Source organism: Papaver somniferum, chromosome 7, assembly GCF_003573695.1.
Source record: "Papaver somniferum cultivar HN1 chromosome 7, ASM357369v1, whole genome shotgun sequence".
NCBI classification, from domain to species: domain Eukaryota; kingdom Viridiplantae; phylum Streptophyta; class Magnoliopsida; order Ranunculales; family Papaveraceae; genus Papaver; species Papaver somniferum.
The window spans coordinates 256,195,185-256,207,808 of NC_039364.1; positions in this window are offsets into that span (position 1 = coordinate 256,195,185).

The window sequence follows — 12,624 nt, forward strand, 5'->3', positions numbered from 1 at the left end:
AAGGGAAGGGGAAAGTGGTCCTTCCTAGTGACCTTGTTCAATTCCTATAATCAATACAAACATGCCAACCGTGGTCACTCGGGTCGGGATAACTCATTGTTATCATTCTGGACTACAGTAATACCAGATTTTCTTGGGAACAACCTGAACGGGGCTAACCCACTTAGTGTCTGAAATAGGGTAGATAATGCCTGCATCTAATAGCTTAAGAACCTCAGTTCGAACTACTTCTTTCATATTGGGGTTTAGTCGACGTTGCATCTCCCTAGAAGGTTTGGTGTCTTCCTCTAAATAGATCTGATGCATACAAAACAGTAGGACTTATACCCTTAATGTCTGCTATGGTCCACCCTAAAGTCCTTGTTTTTTGAAGGACGGTTACTAGCCTACTTTCCTGATCTCTACCAAGTCGGAAGAAAACAATCACAGGTAAAGTCTCAGACGGGCCTAAAAACACATACTTCAGGGTATCTGGCAATGGTTTAGGTCCAACTTAGGAGGCTCTAAAGAAGAAACTAGGGTAGACTTAGAAACTGGTAGTGGTTCGAACTTAGGTTTCCATCCATTACTAGTATCTAACAAAGGGTTGAATCTAACAAAGCATTCACCTCATTAATCACATTATTATCATCAAATCAATCCCAAAGTGAGCTAGGAATTTCTCTAATGGATCTTCTAACAAAGTGTTTGGTAATGACTCTCGACTAATGTTCCTATCATGTTCACCTCTTCTATATTCGAGTCATCTAGTTCAGAGGGTAGCTACTAATATTAAAAATGTTCAGCTCAATAGTCATATTACCAAAAGACAAATTCCATAATACCATTTCGACAGTTAATGATCGCATTGGATGTAGCTAAAAACGGGCGACCTAAAATCACTGTATTTGGTTCTCTGGGTCAGGAGAGGTTGGGTATCTAGGATAACAAAATCCACTGGATAATAAACTTGTCAACCTCTATGAGAACATCCTCGATCACACCACGAGGAATTTTAACGGACCTATCAGCTAACTGAAGTGTCATCTTGGTAGGTTTCATCTCACCAAGTCCTAGCTTAAGGTACACATGATATGGAAGTAAATTCACACTGGCTCCTAAGTCAAGCAAAGCTTTCTCAACACGGTACTTACCTATTGTACAAGCAATGGTAGGGGACCCTGGGTCTTTATACTTAAGTAGTGGTATTCTGAATAATAGAACTCACATGACTAGCTATGAAGGCTTTCTTCTGGACACTGAGCTTACGCTTTCGCGTACACAAGTCCTTAAGGAACTTGGCATAAGAGGGAATCTGCCTAATTGCATCTAATAATGGAAGGTTGATATTAACCTGCTTAAAAACCTCCAATATATCATTAAAGTTGGACTCTCTTTAGTCGGAACTAGCAGCTGTGGGAATGGGATTCCCACTGTTGGGATTTTTCAGCGATAACTCCTAATAAGGTAAAAGCATCATCAGCATTTTTACTAGTGAAATCACCAGCGCACATAGACTCAACCATGGCTTTGGTCGAATAGTCTAAACCATCATAAATAATCTGTACGAGTTTCATATTATCAAATCCATGGTGAGGACACTGAGATAGGAGATCATTGAATCGCTCTAAAAACCTATAAAGAGACTCTCCCTCTTGTTGCACACTAGCACTAATTTTCTGCCTAACAGCTGCAGTTTTATGCTTAGGGTAGAATTTCATATAGAAAGCAGCAATAAGTTCCTGCCATGTTTCAATGGATTCAGATGGTAGGTTGTTCAGCCAGGTCTTGGCTTTATCTCTCAAGGAAAAGGGAAACATCTTAAGTTTCAAGACTTCATCAGTAAGGTATTTTATTCTAATTGTCCCACAGATTTTCTCAAAGTCCCTAATATGGAAATAAGGGTTCTCATCATCTTTTCCTAAGAATATAGGGATCATCTGAAGAATACTAGGTTTTATCTCAAAATTAGCCGTAGTGGCTTGCAATTTAATGCATGAAGCTCGGTTGGTCCTAGTTGGGAACATGTAATCTTTTAAAGTTGCCATCGTTGGCACAAATGGAGTACTAGGGGTACTTTTATTACTCAGAGATAAATTCTCAAAACTGAAGTTTCCAAAAACAGGGCTCTCCAAAGAAGAGTCTTCGAGCTCCCTGCTTAAATCAGAAGAACTACTAGGTTTTTCGCTAATCAATCGACCTAGAGTATCTCTTTTCCAAGCCCTATTAACAAAATCGGGCATACACTAAAAAGAATTCAAAAAGAAATAAAAATCCTAACAGGAAGGTTTTAGCAATCACACAGCAGGCTGACTCGACTTTACCACAACAAACCTAAAGATTTCTAGCAAACAACAAGCATGATGGCTCCAGTTAGATTGTTTCTAGACCAGCTTCTAATCCTTCGAAAGGGAATTCGTTACAATTTAAGCAAACTCCTCTGGAATCAATCCGAGTTAAAGTAAGTTGAATAGAGGCGAGGGAAGCTCAGTGGAGCTTTGATACCCAAAACCTCACCGATCCAATGCGGCGCAGTCACGTATTCAACTCGCAGAAACCGTCAAGAACTTTGAGGTGTGCTTAAAAGAGTAACCAATATTTTTCGAATGATTGTCCTGTTAAGCTCGATACCCTATAAGTCTCTTTCTAATAAGATTTTAAAGCTTGGGTTCGCGTTAGGTTTTGTTCTCCTAAGGCGCGCAAGAAGGGAGCGGTGATGAAATCCGAACCCTTATCTTGTTTAGGCCAGGCCTTGCCCTTTACTAGGAATATAAAAACAGTCTGGTTCGTCCTCAAACAATTATCACCTTAAGGAATACAGTAACTCGCTTGCAGGGGATTCGCGAGTGTTTCGATTAGACTTACCTCCCGTACCAGACGGGCGATGAACCGTTGTCGTCGACTCGGGCCACGACTCCTATGTCGTGTGCGAACCCGAGGGGACAAGGTGATATTGTAATCACCGTCCTTCCCTGCACACAGTTTATACTTAAGGGTACCCTTCCGTAGGGTAAAAAAAAATTAATGTCCCAAAATTAATGTCCAAAGTCCATAAAAAAAATACAAAAGAAAAGAAAGTCTAAAAAAAATTACAAAAATAAAAATGTCTCTCTTTTTTTTTCTCTCTTTTTATCAAAAAAATAAATAAAATTCTTCTTATTATTTTGCTCCTTTTGCTTTGCCTTTTACTCCAAGTCTTTAAATGTCCACCAAAAACTTTGGCAAAAATTTCTTTCGCTCCAACTTCAAGAATCTGAAAGAAAAAGACAAAAAACCCAAAAACGTAAAGAAGAACAAAAATAATAATAAAAATAAAAATAAAATAAATCTAAAAAAAAATGCTACCTAAACACAAATCCGCGTCGGCGGCGCCAAAAATTTGATGGTATTTCAAAAGTGATTGTAGTTGTAGTGGTAAAAAGGGTCTTTTCAGACTTGTGAAGGAAACAATTTTCAAATTTAAATTAAACAAGCAAATAAATAATTCAAAGCTTTAGAGAAAAATACCAAGACTAGGATTCCACCATTGACCAAATAAATAGTAAACTCTAAATAATATTCATGCAATTCTATCTTTAAAAATAATTCTAATATTTGCCTCAAATATATTTTTGAAGTAATAGTTGTAATCAAAGAGTATAAAACATCAAAAGTTTTTAAAACCCAGCATGCTTCATCAAATTAATTCACAACTATTCAATAAAAACTATTATTTCAATTCCAATTCCATGCAAATAATCCAATAATAATATTGCAAATAAATAGTAAAATTAGAATTATACCAATTAATGTGGAACAATGGCTTCCTCCGTCGCCTTGGCTAATGGGTTTAGCTCCTCATCCCGAAAAAACACTCACAAGATGTATTCATGGCTAAATAAGTGTTTTTATTGATGAAAATAATTGATAATTGAAGTTTGTAACGCTGTAATAGTGTTACAGCGTCACTGTTACAAAAGGGTAAGTGCTGAAAATAATCGATACAACACAAGTGATGTATAAAAACGACACAGCGAGTTCGCTGTTTGCACTGTTGAAGAACGACACTTCGGTACTGCTGTAATGAAGAACACGGATAATGCTGTTTAAGACTGTTAAAGGATGACTGACTCTGCGAGTCTGTTCTTCGTGTTCTTGAAGCTCTTCAATGGCAGCAGCAGCACTGTCTTCTCTGTAATCGCTTCTCCTCGGCTCTCCTGGACTCTAAACTCTCTCCTAAAGGTTTCTAAAACTTTCTAAACTTTTCTTTGATGTAAACCAACACTTATATAGCCCAACAGATCCATAAATCTCGACTAAATATGCGATTATTCTTTTTCTTCTTCTCATGCAGTTGAAACGATAATCGCTTCTGTTGAGATTTTTCACGTGTTGTTTGCTATAAAATAGCTACCAAACTCTTCCATAATCTTGAATAGGACCATGTACATGTTAATCCAGCGTCAAAGTCCTCCAGAAATCTCTCAAAAATATTCTAAAAACCCAACAGAGAACACGTACTCTGTTTTCCCTTTCTTTGCTTCTCACGGGTATTCCAGCCCAATTTTCCGGGTCCAATTGATTGTACTGGGCTTGTAATGTCTTATAGAGTCCGTAGGTACCAAATATGCCCATTGAATCTCCTCCTAAGTCGCTCAAATCTCTGCTCAAAAACTGCTGTCTTTTTTTCCCGCCAATTTCTGTTTTGAATTTTGAAGATGACCTCCCCCTATCCAGTTCCGGTCTCCCTTTAGCAGATGCCTGGAAATGGGTCACCCCTTAGTAATTAGGTTACCCCTTATCCAAAGTGAGAGTCTGTATAGTAATTTTCTCTCACGAGCGCAAAAGCCACTTTTTAGCCAATTTCGCCGCAAAAGCTTATTTCTCCAAAAATACCTACAGGGACATAAAAAGCCATAATAAATATAAAATCGAGCACTAATAATATATACAATTGAGATTATATAAGACACAAAAATGTGCCTATCACTCTGCGTGTGTGCCCTCGGGTTTTCACGCTGGATTTCTTCAAGACGAGCGTACTTTTCAATAATTATTCGAAGATCTCCTTCTGTCTTAGGCACGCTTCAATGAATCTCAACAAATAGTGGACTCATTCGGTCTAATCCCCACTTGTAGCAGTTGATACTTACTACTGGGTCCACACTCCCTATGGCTTGGCAAATCTTGTGCCATCTGTTAGTGTATTCCCTCATGTTTTCCTTGTAGCCAATTGCCAGAGAAAAAAGCTTATCCATTCCAGTGTTAACAGCTTTGTTGTACATGTTTGTCCTCAGAAATTTCTCTACGAATTGATCGTAGAAGTTGATGGAATCAGGTGGTAGGTTGTCAAACCAAGACAAAACCGATCCCTTCATACTTGACGGGAAATATCTACAGAGGACGGCGTCGTTCTGACTCCATCGGGCTAAGATACGGTTATAATACCGGATATGTGCCGCGGGATCACTGGATCCGTCGTAGCATTCAAAAGTTGGGACAGGCCACTTTAACAGAATGGGGGTATTTGCCAGGCGATGAGTTAGGGGCGTGGAGTTAGCTTCTTTCATTACCTCTTCGATCCTTCCTCCGCCTTGTCTGGCTTTTAACTGTTTGATCTCAGTCATCATATCATCGCTCATCTCCTCCATTGCGCGGTAATATCCCATGTTCTCATGCTCAGTTGAGCGTTTCTTTCTTCGATCTTCGCTGTCATAATAATCTAACTCTTCGGTGGCATATTCCGGATCTGATGCGCTGCTTCCTCTGGCGTCATTTGCTAGGATGACTCTTCGGTCACGATTGGGCTCTGGCGCTTTAGAATTTGCTTCGTCCAGTTGTTGGCTAGTCTTCGTGCTTTGGGAAATCTTATCTTTCAAGTCTTGGTTCTCCCTGGACAAAAGAGCTACGGCATCTGCATAGACCTGCTGGCTCTTTTTCAATTCTTCGATCTCTACCATCAGTCGGTGGGATTGGTTTGATCCCTGATTGGGAGTTCCGGCTGTACCCCTACGGCCATCGTTCCTCCTTCGTCTACAGTGTGTATTAAGTGTGGCCGAGGATCTTCTTCAATCGTTGATATATCCAAGTTTGGTCCCCTCGGTTGAATTTCCGCCCGTGGTCCTAAAAGCACTGGTATGGTTTGATTCTGACCATTGGTTGACGACATTCCGAAGATTGGTGGATGTGCGGGCTGATGCGTCATGGATTCTGCTACCCCTTCTTTTTTTTGATGGATTTGGCTTGGGACCCAAGTCTTGTTAGCTTATGTAGTCTGGGGGGACACAACAGTCTTCGTGGCTGCATCTTTGAGGGCCTAGGCTGCTATGGAGTTAGTGTTCATAGGTGAAGTGATTTCCGCAGCATCCTGCCTCGGAGCAGTTGTTTTAGCTTTGTCTCCTTTCTACTTGCTTCGGGTCATGACCGAGGTAACCCTCGGTGTCTCCTTTGATGAGGCTTTGGTTTTTCCTGCCTCTAATATCTTCTCTATGTTTAATCCTTTCCTGCATAGGGAAATAAATAAGGAGAACCAAAGATATCCACGAGGATAGGGTTAGCATCATTCGTACCCGCAAGACTATTGGAATAGAATGAAATGAGTTGCCCAAGGGCCCTTAATAGAAGAGAAATGCAAAGATTTCATGGGTCTAGTTTTTGAAATACAAATCTTTTAATAAACGATCATGAATCTTGTTTATTAAGTCAGATCTGTCACGAGGACTCACGAATCTGGATTATTAAGTCTTAGTTGGAGAAAACACCTCACGTGCAAATCGTTGATAGGTAGCCGCGGGTTTGTCTGCTTTGAAATGGTGTTTGTGAAAATGAAGAACATGAACCCAAAAAAGGGCACAACCATAGTGCGTGTTCTAAGGTGAAATCACAGGATAAGATAAATCTTTTACCGGGACAGAGTCCCTGTTTCTAAGGCCAGATTGTGAACACGTAAATCACGAAGGCATCTATATGTTCACAAAAAATGTTCGCATTCTATACACATGCTCGCACTGATGAGTATTGATTCCTTGGCTCAAAACCTTCGGGTTAATCATTGCCTCGTCTAATATCATCACCAGAGGCGTTCACATAGAGGAAGATAAAGAAAACGAAGTGTAAAAGTAATACTCGTGGAGTATGAACTGGATGTAAAGTGCTGAAATATAAATAAGACTGGGATTTACGTGGTTCAGCACTAAGGCCTACATCCACGGGGTTGTCGTTTTCACTATGCATTTGATGATTACAGAGGTAGTCGAATGACTTTGGAGTTTACATAGGTCTACGAATTTTAAAAGGTAAACTTACACTAACAATTCTTCTCTCTCGACTTCTCTCTAAACCTCCCTCTCTTTTTCCATCCCCTCTCTCTTGGTGGAGAGGGGGTATTTATAGGGTTAGAGTGTGGGACCCATTTCTGAGAGCCGTTGGAACCTTATCTTCTTGTGCTTTGTGTCCATCACGCAGAGGTCTTCGTTCATTGCTTGATCACGCAGAGTCATCCTCGTTCGTTCCACGGGTTGATCGACACGTACACTGCTCAGAGTGTTTAATGCGGGTAGTTGAGACGCATGCTCGTGTCAGATGATTAATGATTTAATGGGGGTTGTAGTAGTAGTGGTAAGGATGGTTCGAACTCTAAGACTTGTGAAGGTGAAGGATTTTTAGATTTATAAAAATTATATACAACAATATTGACAAATTGGTAGAGAGGTACTGAGACTAGGATTCCGCCAAATTCATTTCTTAAGGTTCAAATAATAATTCTTTTGTCAATAATAGCTCGAAAAATATATTAAATATATCGACACTAATTTATGCCAGGATAGATTCTCAAAATATTAGGTGTAAATGTTAAGCATGGGACATCAAATCATCTAAGCTAAGCATGACCCATCAAATCAAATCACAACTAATTAATTTAAATCATAATTTCAATTAAAATTAATGCAAAACTCATGAAAAGAATTAAATATAATTACCCAAGTGTGAAATAAGGCTTCCTCCATCGCCCCAGTGTTGGGGTTTAGCTCCTCATATTAATCATAATCTCAAAATACATGTATAAAGCTCAAAAGTTGATTAAATGGAGTAAAACAATTGAACAGAAAAATCGTTACAGAAATAACTGTTGCAAAGGTGCTGTTCAACCGTTACAAAAGGAACGATAAAAGGCTGAAGTGTCGTTGTCGCGCGTTGTGACTACGACTGTCAATAAACGACGGTTCTTGCAAGTCTGTTCTTCGTGTTCTTCATCTTCATCACGAACAGCAGCAGCAGCAGCAGAGAGAATTGGTGATTCTTCCTCTGCAGCTTCCTCTCTTCTCCTCCCCACTCTCGACACCCTCTCTAGTAGACCCAAAGAGCCTATTTATACCCAACAACAACTCCAAATCTCGCCAATAACTCCAATATAATTCTTCATTATGCGGGCAGTGAATAACAATATTTTCCGAATATTTTCTTACCAAACTTGGAATTTCTTGCGTAAACTTCCTCCCTCCACGCTCCAAATGGATTCTTCACGAACAAAAGTGATGCTCGAGCCATTCCACATCATCAGAACACGTCCATAACTCTCCATGACGCGTGATTATCATCCTCCAGTGCATGCTTGCCCTGTTTTGAACTCGAGAATCAAAACACGTATTCCAGCCAAATTTGATCGAAACCACCACCCAAACTTTGTTCCTTATGCCAAATCACATCTTTCTGCCAATTTTCAGCGATTGAATCGCACTCTAACCCATTCATTTTGACAATCAAAATTCTGCCAGTTGAAAACTTCATTTCCCGCCAAAAACACAAATTCAAATTGTTGAAGAAGGTGCCCCTTATCCAGAGTGCTGGGGTGCGAATATCAACTGGGGTGGAAATAGTAATTTTTCTGGGTTCCTCCGGGACATTTCTGGGACGCTTCCGGTACATTTCTGGGGTGCCTACGGTACATTTCTCCGGGGTGTAAAACACTGCTTTTGAGCTCATTTCGCCGCAAGGGCTTATTTCTCTAAATTTCCTACAAGAACACAAAATAACACAATAAGTACTTAATCGAGTCTAGCAATACAGAACATTGAGGACAAATTAGACACAAAAATGCGTCTATCAAATACCCCCAAACTTATTATTTTCTAGTCCTCGAGCAAATTTATTCTAGAAAGGAAAATCATTTGAACCCCTAGGTGGCTCTAGTGGCGGAGTGTTGTCTCCGGAGGGTTTACCAGAGGTGTACCCACAAAACCTTTACTCCAAACCCTAGCTACCTACGCAGAACCTTGGAAGGCACTAAAGAACCTCATTGGTTGGCATACTTATTGCTTATGGGAGGGAGAACCCTGATGCGAAATTCCAATTGCTGTACACGAGTTTGCACTCAAGCATACTAAAATTCATATAAAGTGACAGAGCTCTACTCAGATAGTTGCACTATGAACATCATATTCGGAGTCAAACTAATCATATGGATAGAAAAAGGAGATGGAAATAGAAAAATGTAGATGGTTTTGATGTTAACCAAATGATCGATGTTTCACATATCTGTCTGAAGGCCACTGTCAGAATGAACCTATCCTAATGGACTGAGATACCGGTCTGACTAATATCAACACGACTGGCATATACAAAGGAACCAGTGGTCAATAACTTAAATCTAGATCAACAAACTGGCAAATACAAGGGAACCAGCAGTTGACTACACAGAACAATAACCATATTTTTTTATATTTTTTTTTAACTTAACGGCATGAATAGATCTTTTTGATCCAAGCGCATGCTTCTTGTTAGCAGATTACACGATAGTTCCCACGGGACCTGCATTCCACGCTTGCTTAGGCGACGGAAACAGGGAGAACACACGCATATTGCTATCCAAGTGTTAATACTTATTCCGATTGGTCTAACTGGTCCGGTCTTTTTTTTTTTAGTAACTCAGTCACTCTAATTCACCCTAGCAGTGGTAACAACTTGAATCGTGTGCCCCACCTAATCACTTAGAGAAACATAGTTTAAAATGAAAAAATAAAAAAATAAAAAAAAATGAAAAGGACTCAGCGAGATATGGTGCAACTATCATGTTATTTCTAACACCTGAGCTCTGTGCTTTTATGAATAGACTCTTTCGATGTTTCCATCTAATCATATTGGTTCCTCAACTCTTATAACCAAGATGTTCCCATCCACTTAGATTGGTTAGTGCAAACCTTAATAGGCATAAATTTCTAGACTCTGGAGTTTACTAATTGCAACTAAAAAGTTTCTCCCATACCCCCAAAATTAAATCTAACATTGTCCTCAATGTTCTAAAGATGAAATTAAAAGCATGAACAATGAGAAACGGTTACTATTTGAAGCAAAAGAGTTAAGGAAGGATATTACCGTGTTGCATGAGATTGGGTTACCTCCCAAGAAGTGCTAAGTTTAAAGTCTTCGGCCAGACTTAGAAAAGGATTGGTCAACTCGAACCATAAAGTAACAGTCGAAATAACTGTGGGTCTTCAAAACCAAATAGAGCTGACCATAGGAAACTGCAGTGAACCAAGAAAATGGACAAGAAAAGCATGCCCTTACCTAGTTTCCTGAAAACTATCGCTAATTGCGATTCAGGTTCAGGTTCTATGAAAGGGTCTAAATAGAATATTTTCATTGGCTGCGTTTCTTCATAGATGGGATCCGAATCACTAGGTCTTAGAGTCTGTAAAAACTCAAATACGAACTTAGAATCACGAAGTAATAACCTAAATAATTGCGGATCCTCTAAGTCAATCAGATATGACTTACAAAGTTGACCACAGTGAAAGAGGTGGTCTTCCTTAAGAAAATGTGTCGACCCTAATATCCTAAAGTGATTAGGTTTAGTCTCAAAACTTAATAACCGACACATCTTAAAATCAAAAGTTCCCACAATTGGTTGAAAAGTTTTTGGTGGGAAAACGAAGTCAATCTTGGTATCATAGCCTAGGTTAACCACATCAACCAGAGGATGGGTTTCTAACAACTGAGCTTCTTTCTGGACATCATTAGGTTCGGGAAAACGTGTATGAAGATAATCTTGTAAGATGGTTGAGGCACAAATGTCAAGTCCTACAGGAGGGTACTTAAGAGTTAAAGCACACGGAGAATGATAATCACCCCCAAACTTAGAGTTTTCTATGTCTCTAGAAAGACTAGTCACAACTTCCCTAATTTCTAGGTCATCAGATTCTTGGAAATGGTCAATAGATTCTTCTAAGTTGGGTTCATCCTCACTCATTTCTACGAGTTTATCATCTTCTAAGACTAGTGTTTCTAAATCTCTAGATTCTAAAACAGTATTCTCAGGGTAGACTCTTTCCTCTAAACCATCATCACAATCATATAAAGGATTATCAGAGAAAGGCTCATAAACTAAGGTTTTAATCATAGTTACCTCCTCCGATTCACTGATAGGCACATCAAATAATGGATTATCCAACATACTGCAGGCTAAAGGATCATGAACTACATCTTCTAAAACGGTGGTATCTCTAGTCAGATCCACATCCTTTTGAATAGGTGAATAATCATTAAAATTATTGGGATCTGAACCAGAAATAATATTATCATTATGAAGCTCAAATGAAGTAACTAGTTCCGGATCACTATGCCTACAAATGTATGATTCTTCATCATAATTATCATAAACCTCATCTAAAGTAGTGTCTTTTATTCTAACCTCGTCTTCTAGATTGGGCAAATATTCACTATTGATATCAAGGGTAGAATTGGAAACACTATTTTGGAAATTTAGATTATTTCGAGCAGCATTAGCTAACTGTTCATTTTCTGCCTCTAAACGTGCTTGAATTTCACTGAGCGTAACACTTATACTTTCACAAGTCTCATTGAATATCTTAGATCGTTGTGTACTCTCTTCTCTTGAACTAACTGCACGTTCATACTCCCTTCGAACTTGTTGGCAGGTTTCTTCTAGAGATTGAACAGGTTTAGAAATGTCATAATCAGGACTAGTTTTTAAGTAATTTTCCAAAAACGCATGACTAGTACTACAATATTCCTGATTTTCTTACTCGTAAGACTAATTCGTGTGTGGATAGTAATTGGGCTCACTATGGTATGAACCATAACCTTGAAAAGGTTTGCGTTCCCAACTACTATTCCCACCATGGTCATAAAACTGATGATGTCCATATTCAAATTCAGGTCGATACTCATTGTATTGGCTTCTATCAGACCAGTTCGACATTCTTAATTGCAAGGGAATTCTACACAATCACAAACAAGGCTGACTCGACCAAATCAAACCTACTGATTTCTAGCAAACAAAAAGCATGATGGCTCCACTTAGATTGTTTTCTAGACCAGCTTTTATTCCTTCGAAAAGGAATTCGTTACAATTTGATCACACCCCTCTGGAATCAATCCGAGCTAATGTAAGTTGAATCGAGGCGAGGGAAGCTAAGTAGAGATTTGATACCCAAGGCCTCACCGCATTAGAAGGCGGCGCAGTCACGCATTCAACTCACATAAACCATCATGAACTTTGAAGTGTGCTTAAAGAGCAACCAATATTTTTCGAACGAGTTTCCTATTAAGCTCGTTACCCTATCGGTCTCGTTCTATTCCAAATTTTAAATCTTGGGTTCGCGTTAGGTTTCGTTTTCCTAAGGCGGGCAAGAAGGGAGCGGTGATGAA